General features: G+C 30.8%; 1 pseudogene across 1 annotated transcript; it reads left to right on the top strand.

Moving 5' to 3' along the window:
• The first annotated feature begins 6,254 nt into the window (after nucleotides 1–6,254).
• On the top strand, nucleotides 6,255–7,441 carry LOC147924621 (uncharacterized; annotated as a pseudogene). The gene is made up of 4 exons (XR_015587508.1): nucleotides 6,255–6,617; nucleotides 6,715–6,784; nucleotides 6,963–7,114; nucleotides 7,211–7,441. The product of XR_015587508.1 is annotated as an uncharacterized LOC147924621 (transcript).
• The last annotated feature ends 2,424 nt before the right edge of the window (nucleotides 7,442–9,865 follow it).

The following is a 9,865-nucleotide window of genomic DNA, read 5'->3' on the forward strand; positions in this document are numbered from 1 at the left end:
ACAATGAAATATCACTGAAAACTGAATAAAGATAAATATAATTAAGGAGCCAAACAGATTGATATTGATAGGACCCAAACAGATTGAAATTAATGGTATTAACCAAACCAAAATAAAATGATATAACCCTTCCAAATCGGATGCAATTAATACCCAACATATACATATCCCATCAAAATCGGGTGTTATTAATACCTATCATAACCATAACCAATCTAAATAAATCAACTCCCCAAAATTAGCTTAGATTATGTAAGGAAAAATCTCGGAAATTAACACCACAATATCGAATAGTTAATATAATCTTAGGATGTTAACTTATTTTAGTTTATTCCCAATAAATAATAACTGATCGAAATCACTTAAAGAATATACTATAGTATGTCTCAAAGTTCGAATTATATATACAAGATTACGTAATATGTTGTTTACTAAATTTTAGCAACTTACCAAATTTGATATTTTAAACCTAAATTTCGGATAGTTAACATATGATCAATGTAGCATATTTTGAGGAGTAGTGTATATTAAAGATTCCTTGATTGCACAATTAACATTAAAAACAATAAAATCTTATAGATATTTTAATATTAGTTTTTTAACAAAACTTGACAAACTAATGAATAACGTAACCGGCTAAATGTATCTATAAATAAGTCGTCAATTCACAGTAACTCAATACTCGAAAAAAGTCCATCACCCAAAAACAATTTATTTCCTGTAAATGCTAAGCATACATCTCACAACCAATCAAGAAAATTTTAAAAGTAAAACTACTAATTTTCTTTCTCAGATATATATTACCAAATTTTACTAACCTTTTAGGCGTATTCTTATTGTTTTTGTTTCAGAGTCAATACTTGATTACAAGTCGATTTATTGATCTATTCACAAACAAGTTTAAAATTTCATAGATGTTTTGCATTTAGTTTGTATCTGTTTTCTTTTCATATACTTTCTTATCCGATATTTTTATTTATATCCAGATTGTGAATATTGCCCAAATAGAGAAAATTTATCATCAAAACATCAAACTCCATTTTTAACTCCAAATGCATTGTAAATGTATGGTGTTAGAAATAATTTTTTTAACATCTACGGTTCCTCTTATGTTTTTTAATGTTTGGTTCTCATTTTTTATATATAAAAGTTATGTTTACATAAGTTGTATATGAGGAGAAGTCAGAACTGTCTTCTTATTTCATGTTAATACACCTTTTAGAGAATATAATATAAGCTAATTTCTGGTGGATATTTTAATATTGTTCATAACCTTCTTTTTTGGGGTCATAAATGGTCATAACCTTCTAAGTAAAAGTTACAAGTGTATATATATGCTCTTCCCACTACAAGAAAAAGATATTGTGTTCAAAAAATGGTTTCAAACATCTTCAGAAAACTATTATTTAATATTTTTAAATCGAGAAGAATTTAGAATGAATTTACTTCTTATGTTATTTTTTTCATCAATTTCACTTCATCTATTTTATATATAGCAAACATGCATACTTAACATCTTTTGTCAAGGTTGGGACACAGTAATTGGAGATAAAAAAAAAATCGAGAATGTGAACAAGACAGAAATTTGGAAATAATTTGTTTTACTTTATGAATGTCTCAAATTAAAAGTACAACGAAAACATAATAGGATGGGAAAAAAACAAGACGAAACCAAGAATGGCCAAAAAAATGTAATTAACCACTTGAATTTTTTTTTTAAATGTCACAATATTTAGAAATCGACGAAGCCAAAGAAATACCAACCTATATAATCCATTTGATAACACACATTTCCATAGTAGATTAAATGCATTTGATCCATATGAATTATAAAAACTTCAAAAGTTTTAGGAAATACAAGAGAGACGAGATAGAAATATATATTCAAAAATTTTTGTAGAGCTATTTATTTCAGCTAACGGGTATGAGACGTGAACCGTAATTCATAAAATAAAATAAAATTTCTAAACTATTTTTGATTGAATACCATATGAGAATTTCCGGTAATGAGACAAGATTTGAAAATTTGGATAACTAAATATATGTATCTTTTTGGTGAATCCTGCGGATTTTCAAGTTGTTTATGAGCTTTTCAAAATAAACAAAACATAAAATTATATATCTTATAAACTTTCCATAAATATATAGTATTAAAATCTTATAATAATTTGTAACAAATATGACATAATTATCAAAATTTAATTTTTCAGATACCATATTGTATTTATGGTAAAACTATTTATTATTAGTATTAATTATTTTTAGCTTGAAATATATTTAATAAATGAGATAAAATGATTTATTGAGCAACTGGAGGTATTTACTATTTGGGTTTAGAGGGACGGCTTTTGACGGGAAAGAAAATATTATATATGTTAGGAGGATGGCTATAGAGACATGGTTTAGACTTAGTTTTTGAAATCAATTCCGCATGATTTAGACTTAGTTTTTAAAATCAACCCCGCACGTACGTGCGGGTCAGAATCTAGTTGCATATTCATATACATTATTGGGACTTGTGAGTGTGTGCCTTAATTCAAATTTATAAAGACAAAAATAAATAGTGAAAATACTAGTCCTGAGTAATCACGAATAAGAAACCGTTTAAACTGAACCGAATAAACTGATAATTTTGGTTCTCGGTGTCTAACCGATTTACTGTTCTAAACCGATGAGCAAAGTTATAAATTGATTTTGGTCTTTGGTTTCTTCGGTTCGGCACACCAAAACCGATTTTTTTTTCGGTTTAAGGAGACATCATATAAAAATGCAAAAGCTCTAAAATTATTTTTCCCTAGTTTTTTCTACTCTCGTGAGGGGAAGCTCTTCTCTTTTTCTCCTTTGCCTATTTTCTCTTTTTCATACATTTTTCTTCATCTTCTTATTTCTTATCTTCTTCTTATCATATCTCTCATTGAGATGGGGCCCTAAGTTCTTCCTGCTTGATTCCTTAATTGCAATTTTCACGGAAAGTCACCCAACTTGAGACTACACTAGCATAAGTCCGCTTAACTGTAGAGTTCTCTTAGACTATTAATCGAAAAGATAAGTGCATTTTGATGATATTGATGGCCAAATCAATTTTTTTAAACCTCTCCGCAAGTGACTGAAACTGGGATGTCACAATAGAATTTGGAGGTTTTTGGGGCCAAAGTAATTGAGAAAGTTGTCAAGATCTACAACGTTAACGCTCCATCAGATCTATCAAAGGTAGCTGTGACAACCAAAAACCATTGTCGGTCTTCGTTGGATTGTCGTGTGTTTGTAAAAAACCCTAAATTTTTGACGGGTTTGAGTTTGTAAAGATGCTGAAGTATTAATTAAGTCTATTATTAGTTTGTGAATGTAAGTTATTTGATTCCATAATTTCTATTTTAGTTTATTTTGGTTTAATTTAACCAAAATACAAAAATTGGTTTTTTCTTGGAATAGGTTTAAATTCCTAAAACCAACACGAATAAATCAATTTCCGAACCGATTAGAATCGAATTTTGTTTTGGGTCCATTCGGTGAGGTTTTTAAAAAAACCAAATTTTCCTGAAATCAAACAACTCGATCAGAATAACCCGATTAAACCAAAGACCGAGGACTAGTTCAAAATACCAATGTCCACGAATGATTTTTATTCTCGAGGTTGCTTTGCATAGACTCTACTCATATTTTACATAAAGCTTTGGACATTTGTCTAACTTTTTTAGTTCTTTATAAAGTTTTAAATGTATTATTAAACCTTTTTAGCCTTTTATAGATTAGATAAATTGATTATTTTTTTTTAAAACCCCATTAACTCGTGCATTTAGGGTTCCCTTTTGGTGACCTGTTCTACTTTATATTAGAACAAGTTCCTAAGCAAAGACTCTCGTTGTTATTACTTTAATTTAGTACTACTATATAGTTACTAATTTATTAATGTTCTGAGATCAATTAGTCTCGAGGCTAATTATGCAATATTTGGTCCCCTCAATGCAATAATGTCTCTAAAACAGGGATTATGAGGAAGAAAAGTTTATACTATGAATACAAAATCAAATTGTTCTCCATCATGGAGTGATCACTTTATTTATGTTTAATGTTGTCGCTTTATCTATCTGCAATAATTTAATTGAATCCAATAAAGATATACTGTACTACAGCACTACTTGTTTAACTATCCCTAAGGAATCTCTCTAGAAGCACATAAGAAAATAGAAAGGACACATATAATTACGACATAAGAAAATGGTTATCTTTCTAATAAAAAGAGGACCACGTTAATTACTCTTTATTTAAAAGTTAAATGATTCATCTCACGAACAACTAATTGGGATGATTCTAAAATAGGGCACCTTTTCCATCAAGAAGATGCAACTAAGCATGCTCAAACCCAGTGGCGGATCCAGAAAAAAAATTTACCCAGGTCAAAAAAAATAAAAATAAAAGCTTTTTAAATAGGAAAAGGGACAATTGGTGCAGTAAAGAGGAGTCAAACCTAGGTTTGGAGAGGTCAACCTATGAACGAAAGACAAACTATGCTACTGAAAATTTACAACTTTACATGCAAAACAATGTTATTTCAACATTATACCTGGTCAGTTGACCCATCTAAGGGTCCGCCATTGCTCAAACCTTCTCTTGAAGGAGGAATAGATGACTCCATTACATTGAATTATAAAAGTATTATTATCGGTCATCTTTATTTTGAAGGGTCTCAAAGTTTTTTTTAATATATATATATATATTATTTTATTATTTAATTAAATTTATTATCTATCACCTGTAAGAATAAAACAGCTATAAACTTTTGCTTTCATCCGTATCTTTAAATATTGTTGCAGAGATATTTTATCTGAAGATTTAATCTTCTCTCTCATTCTTTTTATTTTTTATTATTATTAATTTTTGGGAAATTACCTAGAATATTACATAAAAGTAGGTTTATTACTAGACTAACACATTGAGATTTCCGACTTACTCAAATAACACATAAAAGTTTGCAAATTACTTTATACCTGAGTTGTGTGTTTTATTACGGTTTATGCCATTTATAATTAAATTTGGTCAAAAAAAACTTGAGATCTTATGTTCTTGCTCTTGTTTTCCTGCTTTTGTTTTTATTTCTTTTTGAATCGATGTTTGTTTGATTTTTGTCAAATCCTCCTTTACTCTGATTCTGCAAGAAAAGAATGGACTGTTGGATAAATTCCTTTACGATGCAAGAAAAGAAGCTTCACTTCTCCACCAAATAAAGTTTCAATCTTTTGGTTCACAACTAGTTATTAATCTTTAAGTAATTTGGGTAATTTAGCATCCGTTTTTAGATCAGGAGAGAAAAATCTAAAAACGACAGAGAGCTTCAAGTTGGAGTTAGCTTAGCCATTTCTTTTTTTTTTGTGCTCAGAAGAAAGAACAGTCGCCGGCAAAAAAGTCTCAACCTTTTCCCTCTCCGCTCGTTCACTGGTCACCAGAATTTCTCTCTCTCCGACTTGATTTCCTTATCGCATGATTTTCAACGGCGATGGGAGACGAGAAGCCGGCGGTTGTGATGGCCAATCGAGAAAGAGATCGAGAGCTTGTTCCCGTCGCTGATTCCGGCGACAAAGACGATGGTCCTTCTTCGAAGCCTTCTTCTTCTTCTGCTTCCTCTTCCTCTTCCTCTTCTTCTTCGCATCAATCCAGCCACGAGGTCTAGTTTCATCTCATGATCTAGAATCTTGTTCTTCGTTTTCTCGTTTCAAGATTCATGCTAAATAAACAGTTGAATTCGATTTATAGTAAGCTCTTAGTTCCTTTCAAGATTTAGTCTTCACAGATTTGGGCGATTCTGTTTCCCCTTAGTTCAGAATCTTGGAACTTGTTTTACCCTAGATTCAATCTATCACCAGAACACTTTCCTGGAACTTGTGTGAACTAGCCAAACTTTGATCTTTATTATGCAGAAGCTTGTAAAAATTTGACCTTTCCTGATTGAGTCAAGTATGAATTTGCATTCCTAGTGATTTTGTTAGGATCTGCCGATTCTTGAGTCTTGTGATGTTTATGGTCATTCATGTTTTCAAGCTGATATAATACACATAGAGCATTGTGGTCTGATGCTTTGGCTATTTTCTGCAGACTTTAAGCTTGTTCATTAGGGGTTGGGCGTCCAAGAAGTTCATGACAGGCTGGTAAGCAAGAGTTGAAATTTGTGAATATATCAAACGTAGATTGACCAAACGTAGATTTGACGAAAGCTTGTGACTTTACCAAACGCAGATTGACCCCTTTTGTTATTTTAGGTTCTTCTGTACAGATCAGGACTAGTCACTGCTGCTGCATCTTTTGTAGCTGTTCTACTGCTGCATTTTTACCAGGAGACTCTTGGTTAAGTGAAATAATCAAACAAAACCATGATTTGTTTTACTTCGTTGGTGCTAGTGGTTTAGGGCTATCTCTGTTTCTTATTCATATTTATGTTACGGTGATTAAGAGGACTCTTCAAGCTTTATGGGCACTTGGTTTTGTTGGTTCCTTGGCCACTTACGCAGCCCTTGCTAGACCAGCCGGTGATAACTTGGTTCAGTATGTCGTTGATCATCCTACTGCTGTTTGGTTTGTTGGTCCCCTTTTCGCTGCTCTTACAGGCCTTGTTTTCAAAGAAGGTTTAAAATCTTGCTTCTCCATTTGAAGATAAAATGTTTTTTCTTGATACATGTCTGTAAGCATACCGATGTTCTTGATTTGCATTTCTGTCTGCAGGACTCTGCTACGGAAAACTAGAAGCTGCCTTCTTACACTCATCATACCTTCAGTTCTTCTTGGTCATTTGGTAAAGTAGCTTCTTTTATTAAGATATCCTGAGATCAAATAAGAACGTATCAGAAGGCTAGTTTAGCTAATAAACTGCTGCATCATTTCTCTAAAGACAAAGCTTCACATTTGCTAAAATTGAGGATCTTGGTATTTGTTTGATTGGTATGACTTAAACTGGTATATTGAATTTGCAGAGTGGTCTGATGAATGATGAGGCAAAACTGGTGTTGCTAGGAAGTTATACAGGAAAGGAAAAGTCACAAGAGTTTGGTAGCAAAGTTACACCTATTGTCTATAAAGTTCTCTTCTTTGAGCAAGTCCGTCTCCTTCAAAAGTCTCCGGAATGGTAAAAAAAAGCTTCTTTCTTTTCTACTGCATGATTATGAATGGCATCTATATTTTCAGCAGCATAGCTCATGTCCGTCTTCTTGTTGTTCTTTAGGTATATATATAAGCTTCTGATGATATGCTTGAAGATGATGTAGCTTCAAACAAAGCAATAGGACCCTTTGGTTTGAACATGTTGAGAACTTGATCAGTTTAGGACATGACTTTGTGTTTTGTTTATGGTTTGGTTTGATGGTTACATCTTCTCTTCTAGAGTCCATGATTGTCATGTGTTCATTTTGTATGATTTGGATCTTTTATGGGAAAGCAATGGTATTTTATGATTTTTTTGTTGGCTTTAGATTTTTACAAATCTCTCAAGACTTGTGTTATGTATGAACTGCTAGTTGGTTTATGAAATGATGTATTTCTTTAAGAATGAAGTAATAATAGTAGAGATGTTTGAGAAAAGAAGTGTAGCTTAATGAAGTAATAGATGAGAAATAATATCTACTTAGAAGCTATAAGTAGTAGAAGATGGAGCTTTTGCAGATGATAAAAGAGTTGCAATAGAGACATAGGGACTGCGATTTGTTTGGTTGTAATTAATAGAATTTAGGGTGAATGTGAGGTCTTATGTATAACTAGATCACTTAGGTAGAAAATTTCAGTATAACTTGAACTACTTGGTGCAACTGTAGTAGAATTATTAAAATAAATTTCAATATGGATCATGTGAAAACAAATAAAAAATAGATTTTGGCGGCGGAATATTCATTTAAAATCATCACACAGTGGTAAAATGAACCAAAGGCAACATGCTATTAGTAAAAAGTTATTTGGTGTACACATAATTATACATAGTTATCCAGTTGTACTCTCATATCCATAGTTGAACTTTTGCATTTTTTTCGTATTTCCAGTTGGACTATAATATAAATTATTAACTAGATTCAGACCCGCACGTACGTGCGGGATTGATTTCAAAAGCTAAGTTTACTAACATGTTTGTATACTATTTTTTAAGAATGTTATTAATATTTAAGATCCAAACTCTACTTTCGGTTTAGAAAAAAAAAGAATGATCGAATTTGTTTATGTTATCAATAAAGACAACTACATTAAAAAAAAGTAGCCAGAGTAAACAGTATATTTATTTTGGGACAGAACATGTGTCTCATCCTGTATATATTAAGTTTTTTCCATCGCATAACTAAGGTTTTAATAATATTTTAACTATTTGAGATCTTATATTTTAGTCAAATAAATAAGAAAATATGTAAGAGATTCAGAATTGTATATACGACATTTTATTGGTAGATATATTTACTTGATATGACATTTAGAACATAAATTTATATTGGGTAGCTTTCTTAATATTGTTATTGCTTCACCATAAATTTTGAATCAACATGATAGCGAACCCGGATTGATTGTGATCTGGATTAGTGATCAGCTAGAATTCTGTCAAATTCGGTAACCATCAAACCAGTTAAAACACCAAAAAAATCATGAACCGGATGAGCTAAATAAAGTTGTCAAGTAGGTTACACTTGTCTGCTATGTCTGCCCTGTAGTAAATTAAATTATATTGACCCACAAAAAAAACCGTCCCATGTACTCCACATAAGTAAATGTTATGTCTACAATCCCTGTTACCCAAAATTTTCATCCTCATATTTTATCCAGAATAGTTTAGATAATATATTTATTTTCCGAAATACATGTTTCCTTCCCTATATATATTAAATTAGATGGTCGTTTTAGAAATATCAAATAATATACTACCAAAATTAAATAAGTTTCCATATATACATTATCAATATTAATAATCTGATTAGTTATGAACACTTTTAAAACGACTTTCATAAATATTAGCTACTTATCAAGTTGTTGATTTAATTTTAATTATTTTGTAATATGTAAACAAAGATCCACAAGTTTATTTGACCAGGATCCAATGGGTCAAAAAAAAAATTAGCTGGTCTTTACGATCAAGAAATAAAATTACCTTTTTGATTTTTTCTCTTCCAATCGAAAATATTTTATCCGTAAAATATAAAACAAAAAATGTGAATTCACAATTTATGTATATTAATAAACAATTTATCTTTTATACCACACATATATATATCGTACACTATGTGTAGATAGATGCATAAATCTAGTAACAGAATTACATGTTGCTTTCATCTATATAACTCTTAAATATAGTAAAATCAATCACCAGTAAAGTATACTTCATGTCAAGAATTGCCTTAATTTTACTTCTCCCTGTTTTACCTTTTTTTTTTTTGGACAAACCTCCCTGTTTTACCTTAGAAAATACATAGATTACAATTGTAAATCATTTTTAAAAGTCTTTTAATCATGCAATTTCAAAAATTTGATTAGACTATGGTCTAGTTCGTTTAATCATGCAAGTTCACGTTTTCTTAATCTGTTGTTGGTTTAGTTTTAGCGATACTAATTTTTAAGTCGCTACCTTGTAATTTGAGGGTTGAAACGAACAGACCTTATACTGAAAACTTGAGGGTTGCCACTACAGTAACGTTATATTCTACTATACTGAAACCTTTGGAGTTGTGCAAAAGGTGCGGTATAGCTTATGTATTCTGAATTTTTTTTTCTTGAAAGAATCGTAACAGTTTTTCCTATGATTTTGGCTTTACATGTTATATAACCACACAAAAAATGTGAAAAACATAGGCTTAAGAACATAATCTAATATTAAATTAAGAATCTGGTTTACAGATATTAGTACAATATA

This window comes from Camelina sativa, chromosome 17 (genome assembly GCF_030686135.1).
Source record: "Camelina sativa cultivar CO46 ecotype springtype chromosome 17, ASM3068613v1".
Lineage (NCBI taxonomy): Eukaryota > Viridiplantae > Streptophyta > Magnoliopsida > Brassicales > Brassicaceae > Camelina > Camelina sativa.